Here is a 9,049-nt window from a genome sequence, read left to right as displayed (position 1 = left end):
CGGGGTGGCGGCGCGCGGTGCGCGGGCGGGCGCGGCCAGGTGGTGCTGGCGCGGCGAGGGGCATGGCGGCGCGTGCGTCGGGTGCGGCCTTGATGCACCTCGACGGGATCTGGCGAGGACGGCTTGGCGATTGGCGGCGCTCTGGCGGCTCCTGGCGCGTGGATCCGGCGAGTGGGGATGCAGACGGTGGCTCCTGGCTGCTTGACGCGGCTCCTCCCGGCGGTGTTGCGGCTGCAGTGGGGTGCTCCGGCTTCGGCCCGGCAGCCCTGCTCGGCGGGTTGGGGCGGGATGGCGGCCCCTGTCGGTGTCAAAACCGGCGGATCTCGGGTAGGGGGTCCCGAACTGTGCGTCTAGGTGGATGGTAACAGGAGACAAGGGACACGATGTTTTTACCCAGGTTCGGGCCCTCTCGATGGAGGTAATACCCTACTCCTGCTTGATTAATATTGATGATATGGGTAGTACAAGAGTAGATCTACCACGAGATCAAGGAGGCTAAACCCTATAAGCTAGCCTATGGTATGATTGTTGTTGTTGTCCTACGGACTAAAACCCTCCGGTTTATATAGACACCGGATAGGTTAGGGTTACACAGAGTCGGTTACAATGGTAGGAGATTTACATATCCGTATCGCCAAGCTTGCCTTCCACGCCAAGGAAAGTCCCATCCGGACACGGGACGAAGTCTTCAATCTTGTATCTTCATAGTCTAGGAGTCCGGCCCATGGTGGTAGTTTGGCTATCCGGACACCCCCTAATCCGGGACTCCCTCAGTAGCCCCCGAACCAGGCTTCAATGACGACGAGTCCGGCGCGTTGATTGTCTTCGGCATTGCGAGGCGGGTTCTTCTCCAAATCCCATATACCTGTCGAACAGTGTCCGGCTTCTGATAAATGCGGCGCTCCTTGGCTTCTGCGCCCAATAATGGCCATCTTCCACGTGTTTGAATGAATGCAAAAGGCCAGGGTATTTTTACAATTACCCCCTTAGCTGCGCAAATGAGCTGCCTATAAAAGGGGCGAGGATCTAGATCTGAGTCACATCATCCCTCCTTTGCGAGCTTTCATCGGAGCGCCCCTGACCAAAGCCCATCCCATCATGGACAGTCGATGCGGCCCCTCCTCTCGCGCTCCTAGCCCTCCGCCTGGAAATTGGGAGAGATGCTCAGTCCCGCATTGCGAGCTAGTTATACTTCAAACCAAGGGATTTCTTTCCCCGGCCTTCATGGTTCCGGTTCGAGCCGGACTCGCCACCTACAAGGGCGGAAAGCAAGCGGAGAGTGTCCCCGATCCCTCTAAAGGAGAGCGGGTGTGCTTCATCTCTTATTTAGTAAGAGGACTCGGATTTCCAATCCATCCGTTTCTCCGAGGGCTCTTGGAGTTCTACAGCCTCCAGTTGCACCACCTTATGCCTGCCTCCATTTTGCACATTGCGGGCTTCGTGGCCCTCTGCGAGCTGTTCTTGGGCGTCGAGGCTTATTTCGGGCTGTGGAAGAGATTATTCTGCCTAGTACACCGTTCTCATGAGGGGTCAATATATCAAGTGGGCGGAGCCGAGCTATGGCACATCGCCGGGACCGGATACCTATCCGGAACCCCAAAGAAGGCGTCCGAAGACTGGCCCTCGGAATGGTTTTATATGGAGGACGTCCCGCTACCAGATCCTGTTCGGATCGCCCTTCCGGAGTTTAGCAATGCTCCTCTGAAGAAGCACCTAAGCTGGCGCCCTCGAAGCCCCCGGAGGGAAGATGACAAGGACGTCCTCTATTTGATGAGCCGAATAAGGTTACTGGCTCATGCCGGATTAACCATGATTGTAGTCATGGCAATTTGCATTATGAGGGGGGTGCAGCCGCTCCAATATAGGGGCCACCCCATGTGGGACTTCAACGGGGAGGACGATGCCACCCGCCATGGCCGCAAAGGGTCGGGATCGGTCACCGAACTGGTGAAGATCTTGTCTGCTATGTACAAGGAGGAGGAAGATGATTTCCTCCGCGTCAATCCACTGAAGGATTTTTCTTCGAATAATCCTCGAAGCTGGGTAAGCAAACATCTTTGTGACCTGTCCGATCCATATTCCCGTGGTCAAATATCTCATTTCATGGTTTTTGCGCAGGAACTGCGCCGGACTATGGAGAAGATACACAGCCCACCCCCACAACCCGAGGATCCGGAACGGTCCCTCGATCCGACCTCCGAAGAGGATCCGGATATAATGGTGGAGTTGATCGACGGGGTGTTCTACCAACTTAGCATTGACAATGCTTTGGTTGCCATTACGGCCGATTACCCCGGAATACTTCCAGCCTCACAGGTAACTAAGACCGAGGTCCCAAAATCCTGATAATGACCCACCCATGCATATTTTTTTTTGATCACCGTACACCAATGGTGTTTCGCAGGGGGTACCTTCGAGGCAGGAGGCCGAGCCCGCGGTGGCTGGCCAACAAAGGGCAGTGCGGCCCCGCAGACTAAAAAGAAGTGCGGTCAGGGTCAAAACTCCGCCGCAACGGTATGGCGTGTCACCATACTCCCAGGATTGATTCCTGGAAAGCGTACTAACGCAGGTGCTCTTTTCAAGAAAAAGAGCGCTCGCGTACTGAGTCCGGAGAGGTTGCCAATCGAACCTTCACCGGCCAGGCTTCAAAGCCAGGTCCGGAGGCTGAGGCGAGCACAAGGCGTGTGTCGGATGCTCCTCCGACAGAGGATTCCGAAAGGTTGTCCGCCACTGAAAGTGCGTTATATCGACTAGAGGGGGGTGAATAGGCGATTTTTATGAATTCTTTACTGAGGAATTTGCCGGTGAGGAAATTCCTTAGCGAAGAACTACTTGCAGCGGAATAAGTACTCAGAAGTAAGCATAAGAGAATGCGGGCATGGTCATCATGATGAAATGAAGACAATCAAAGAGTACAGAAAGCGTAAACACAGGATAGCACAAGATGAAGACAAACAGACTGAAGAAATTGAACTGAGGAAATTGACAAAGTCTTCAGTCAAAGTCTTCAAACACAGATATGAATGAACACTCAACACAGTAATGAGGAAATGAAAGGGTTGAGGAAATAGAACCAGTTAGGTTGGTGAAGACATTGATTTGGTAGACCAGTTCCAACTGCTGTCTCAGTTGTACGTCTGGTTGGAGCAGCTGAGTATTTAAACTCGAGGACACACAGTCCCGGACACCCAGTCGCTGAGCACGCAGCTCAGGACACCAAGTCCTCACCGTATTCTCCTTGAACTAAGGTCACACAGACCTCGTCCAATCACTCGTGGTAAGTCTTCAGGCGACTTCCAAACCTTCACAGACTTGGTCACTCGGCGATCCACAATTCCTCTTGGATGCTCTAGACCATGACGCCTAACCGTCTGGAAGAAGCACAGTCTTCGAAGGTAACAAGCGTCGGATCCACGCAGGATCAATCTCTTCAGTGATGCTCAATCACTTTGGGTTTGTAGGGGTTTGGTTTTTGGGTTTTTCCTCACTCGATGATTTTCGCTCAAAGTCCTCGGAGGATGGGTTGCTTTCAAATGACAAGTGTCAAGTTCTCTCGGAGCAGCCAACCAGCTAGTGGTTGTAGGGGGGCGGCTATTTATAGCCTAGGGAGCAGTCTGACATGATAAGACATAAATGCCCTTCAATGATATGACCGTTAGGTGGATAACATATTTTGGGACAGCTGGCGCGCATCATAGCAACAGTAGGAAATTTGAATCTCAAATTCCTCAGGGCTATCATGTTCCTCGCTGTGTAGACAATCCGCACTAGCAAATTCCTAACTCCTCAGTCAGAACAAATTCCTCAGCGACCAGAAGAACTTCGTCTCTATCACTAAAGAAATAGATTGAACTGTATGAGATTTCCAAAGGCTTCACTCGAAGGGATTGGTAGGTGTAGAATTTTGAGTTGAGCATCACATGGAAAATTTTCCTTAGTATTTCCTCGACCCCCTTTAACAGTACGGTGTTTCCTATGACTCAAGAAAGAGAAAACGAAACTACGAAAACAAAAGTCTTCACGCTTCATGTTCCTCAAATGAATACCAAGTCTTCAAGGTCACACCAATTTCTTCACTTTCAAAGTCTTCTGAAAGTCTTCAGAATATCAAAGTCTTCAGTCAAAGAACTTCATTTTTAGGGGTCGACTTTCACTGTAAATATCAAACTCCTCACAGACTTATAGACCTGTGTACACTCACAAACACATTAGTCCCTTAACCTATAAGTCTTCAATACACCAAAATCACTAAGGGGCACTAGATGGACTTACAATCTCCCCCCTTTTGGTGATTGATGACAATATAGGTTAAGTTTTCAACGGGGATAAACATATGAAGTGTAAATAATGATATTGAGGAATTTGATTGCAAGATATAGAAGAACTCCCCCTGAAGATGTGCATAGTGAGGAATTTGCTTTTGAGGCAATGCACATTTGAAGAGTTGAATCATGGAGATCTCCCCCTATATCTCGTAATTCATACACGCATTTGACATATGGTGCTTGATGAAATTCAGCATGCATGCAATAACATTAATGAGGAATAGGCATGCAAAATAACGCATCAAGAGTATCAGAGCTCAAGAGAATCAAAGCTCAGTGCATCAAAAGTATCAGAGCACCATCGGGTTTAAGATTACAACTCAATCCAATAAAAGTTTCAGAAGAACGAGAGTTGTAACTTAACAAAAAAATGCGTTGTATATGGGCATTAAAATAGACCCGCTTGAAGACTAACTCAAATTTCTCCCCCTTTGTCATCGAATGACCAAAAGGATCAAAACTGAGGACTAACGGCCCTGAAGAATTTCAAGTTGAAGAAGAAGCGCCAGCGTTGTCGTGGTCGGTTGTAGGGCCTGCCGCAGTGTCGTCCAAGTCTTCATTTTCATCAGTGTCGTGCGATGAAGAATAGGAGCTGGCCACCAAGGAAGGAACTTTGACCTTCTTGTATTTCTTCGGAGGAGGTGCAGACCAGTCAAATTCTTCCTTGAGACCCATTGTCGTCAGCTCTTCCGCGCTGTAGACATTAGAAAGAACAGCCCAGGTGCGTTTGAAGGTTTCATGGAGGTAGTAGTGGTTTTTCTTCACTGCATTGTGTGTAGAGGTCATGTTGTGAAGAATTGAACCAAACTGACACTTGACCCAATTATGATTGCGATCAACCTTCTGATGAAGACTGAGGAGTAACTCACGATCAGTCATCACCCTGGGTGCTGTGGCTTGAGGACTTTGCTTGACTGAGGTATTTGCGGCAGAGTCATGTGTCGCAGAGTCATCATTGGTGGAGTAGGATGCAGCTTTGCAAAACTGTCCATCCAATGGACGAATGCCTTTATCGATCACAGCAGTTGCCTTGCCCTTGTCATCAGCTGAGGTAAATGTCCGTTTGAGGACTTCAATCGGGGGCAAGTAGCCGCAGTGGTTCAGAGTATCAGCCTTGTAATTGAGTGAAGACCTTGTCCTGATGAATCTCATTATCCTAGGCGCATAAGGCTTCAGCTCAAATGGTGACATAGCAATATTCGCCAGAGTCCTCATGAAGAAATCATGGAAGTTGACGGGAACGCCATGAATGATATTGAAAAGCATATTCTTCATGATGCCAATGACTTCTTCATCATTTGAGTCGTGGCCTTTGATAGGACTCATTGTCTTCGTCAGAATCCGATAGACAGCCCGAGGCACATACAATAATTCCTTGATGAGGAATTTGGTTCTTGGGGCCTGCCCTGGCTTCAAAGGCTTCATCAGCACTTGCATATAGTGATTTGAAAGTTCTGGTTCGTTGTAGATACAACGAGCACCATCAAGTGGAGGACTGAGTGGTAGGGCACGAAGCAATTCAGTTGCTGGTGCCTTGTAGTGAGTATTTTCAGACATCCAGTCTAACACCCATGAGTTCACGTCTTCAGCGTCTCCGGTAATGTGCAGCGTTGCATAGAATTGAAGAATGAGTTCCTCATTCCAATCACAGATGTCAGTGCAGAAATTCAGAAGTCCTGCGTCATGAAGAACACTGAGGACTGGCTCAAAGCCTGGCAGAGACTCCATGTCCACATGAGGAATATGTGCATGATCGAAACTTTGTCTTTGTTGAAGAGCACTCAGGAATAGAAATTGGCTTGACTGGCAGTCCAGAAACGCCTCTTCCTTATGCGAGCAGAATCATATGGATTGTAATCAGTGAAGAATGCATGCTCGCTGAGAAGTCTTCAGCCTTGAACTTTCGCTTTGTTGAGAAGGGATTCTTTGGCTTTGGCAATGGAGTGTCAGTGAGTTGCATCACGACCTCTGGAATCGCAATCTCAGGTTCTTCAGGCTGAGGAATTTCTTGTTCCTCTATAGGTGCAGTCTGAGGATCAGCAGCAGCAGGTTCATCAGCGCTAGTGGCTGGAATTTCTTCATGGACCGTTGAAGTGGGATGAGTTTCTTCAGAGCCCATTTGAACAGTTGGAGCAGGGGACTGAGGTATCTGTTGGATTGGAGTGAAGAGTGGAGATTTTGGATGCTGACTTTCCCAAAAGTCATCGTTCATCACTGGCGTTGTGCTTCCAATATCCACATCTTCTTAAATTTCCTCAACACCGGCCTCTTCAGCTGTGAACTAAGACATAGGCGAGGAAATGATTGGGGTTGAAGGGATTGCTTCCACTTCAATTTCTTCATCAATCTGCTCTGACGAAGTAGCAGAATCATTTTCTTCACCAGATCCGCTTGGGATCGCATAATCTTCACCAAAAGGAACAAGGTCCTTTGATGCAATTGAGGAAATTGGAACAGCATCAATAGGATTTTCAAAAGAGCTGGTCATTGGCTTCATTTTCTTCGCAGCCGAAGAATTTGACGCAGTTGATGCTTTCCGTTTCTTCACTGCAGCTCATTCTGCAGCCTTAGTTTTCTTCACATCTGAGGCAGATGGAAGAATTGGAGTTGGTGTTGGCACAGGAGGAGCTGAGGAATCTGGTTGGTTTTCCTCAGGCGCAACTGATGCAGTTGCCCTGTCTTGTTCAGTTTCTTCAGGCGCACCACTAGTGGATGCCCTGGCAATTTCTTCAGCGGCTGGAATGGGATCATCAGCCCTGGAACTAGCATTTTCTTCAGCAGCCTGAACTTCATCAGCAGTGCTGGCATGTTCTTCAGTCTGCCGAGCTGAGGCTCCAGCCTGAGGAATTTCTTGTTGCGTTGGGGCAGCAACATTGATGAATTTCTTCGCCAGGTTGACGAATCTAACTTTGGCTCCTTGCCAATCAGCATAGTAAGCATCAAAGTTTTTGCTGAGGGCTTGGATTTCAGTCTGGACCTTGAGAAGTTCCTCAGGTGTCATTCTGACAACGTTTTTCTTCAGGAACTTCTCCTTTCTGTATTGAGCTTTCTTGATCTCTCTTGCCTTTTCAAACTTCCATTTCTCTTCAGTGATGAAATGGGTCAGCATGTGACTTTGTCCAGGGGTCAGATGAAAATCGGGCATAGGGGTGTTTGGATCCTTATGCCAGATATCAATGTAATCGAGGATTTTCCTCGGATCCAACAGCAGTGGCACAGATGTGCCTTTGGCTCTAGCGGCCCTTTCTTGGTGGTCTCTGATGATTTCCGCAAGTTCATCATCATCAGCCTCATCATCTTCAGGTGGCTCTTGGAAGGCGACCTGTTTCTTCTTGGGACTTGGCCGAGGACCTCGTCCAGCTGTGGCCTTAGTCTTCAGCAGAGTCGGGCCAGATGAAGACTTTGGTGCAGCTGAGGAACTTGCTGAAACACCAGATGCAATGGAGAAGCCAGCAGTCCTTTGGCACGTGGCCAGATGCACAGGTGCTGAGGACTTTGTCGGAACTGCTAAGGATTTTGTAGGAGCAGCTGAGGACTTGGGAGGAGCAGGAGCAGCATGAGGAATTGGCCGTGAGGGCACAGCTGAGGAACTTGGCCGTCAGGGCACTGTTGGTGAAGCACTTGGCTTGTGTGCGGGCTTCTTTGCCATAGATTTTCGTGGCTTGACAGAGGCCTCAGTGGCAGCAGCAGTAGCAGAGTCCTCATTGAATTTCCTCACTGCCTCGTTGGCTTGTCTTGCCAATTTGGCTTGGCGCTTGGCCCATTCTTCAGGAAAGTCCTCACCACGCTTGATGCTGGTGGCGTCAGCTTCTTGACCAGGTGCCAATGGAGCTCTTGGGCATGGAGGATTGAGTGCGAATTTCTTCATGTACTTTGGAGTTACATATTTGTACTCCCTCCATTCCCTTGCCCATCTCCGTTCAATCCTTTGAATGCACACCTTGCGCTGATTTTTGTTTTCTTTGCCGAACTCGGCTTCATCAGGTGTGCAATAATCAGCATATATTTCCTCAGGGATTTCAAACACAGTCATGACCTCAGGCCTCTTTCCTCCTTTCTGTGGCTTCTTTCCTTCTGCCATATTCTTCAGGTGAGCAATTTGAACAAACGAATTCTGTGAAGAAGTATGCAACTTTTCTTCGAGGAATGCTGCAAATGAGTTAAGTTGATGAGAACCTAGTGATTCAGCAGCGGACATGAGTACCTGTGAACAAAGTATAGTTGCGAGGAATTTGGAGAGGTCATATGCGTTCTCAGAAGGTTTTTCAAAAAGAACTAGTTTGAGGAATTTGACCAGATGAGCCTTGAAGAATTTCACTAAGCGATCTTTGTCTTAGGTTCCAGAGTTGTATAGATCGAGAATCCACACAATTGAGGAATCTTGAAGAAAATCATTGCTTAGAGAAACGAATCAAGAGCCTATTTTGTTTGAGGTGTTCATATGTGTGAAGATTTGAAGAATAAACACCTTTCAAGATTTTCAGGAAGGTTTGAGAATCAAAGCGAGTAATAAAAGTAACTTTTAATTACCCGAAGTGAAGAACACGACGAACTAAGAAGAACAGATGGGAAGTTCGTCAGTTCAGATCTTCCACGCCCTAACTCGGCGGAGGAAGACAACTACGGCGGCGGCGGAGTGAAGATTTCCGCGGTCGGCGCGAGTACGTCGGCGACGAGGTCGAGGCAGTGAAGCTCTTCCTCACCGGCGACGATGGAGTAGCGGC

Source organism: Triticum aestivum, chromosome 6B, assembly GCF_018294505.1.
Source record: "Triticum aestivum cultivar Chinese Spring chromosome 6B, IWGSC CS RefSeq v2.1, whole genome shotgun sequence".
NCBI classification, from domain to species: Eukaryota; Viridiplantae; Streptophyta; class Magnoliopsida; order Poales; family Poaceae; genus Triticum; species Triticum aestivum.
Note: the sequence above shows the minus strand (reverse complement) of the source record.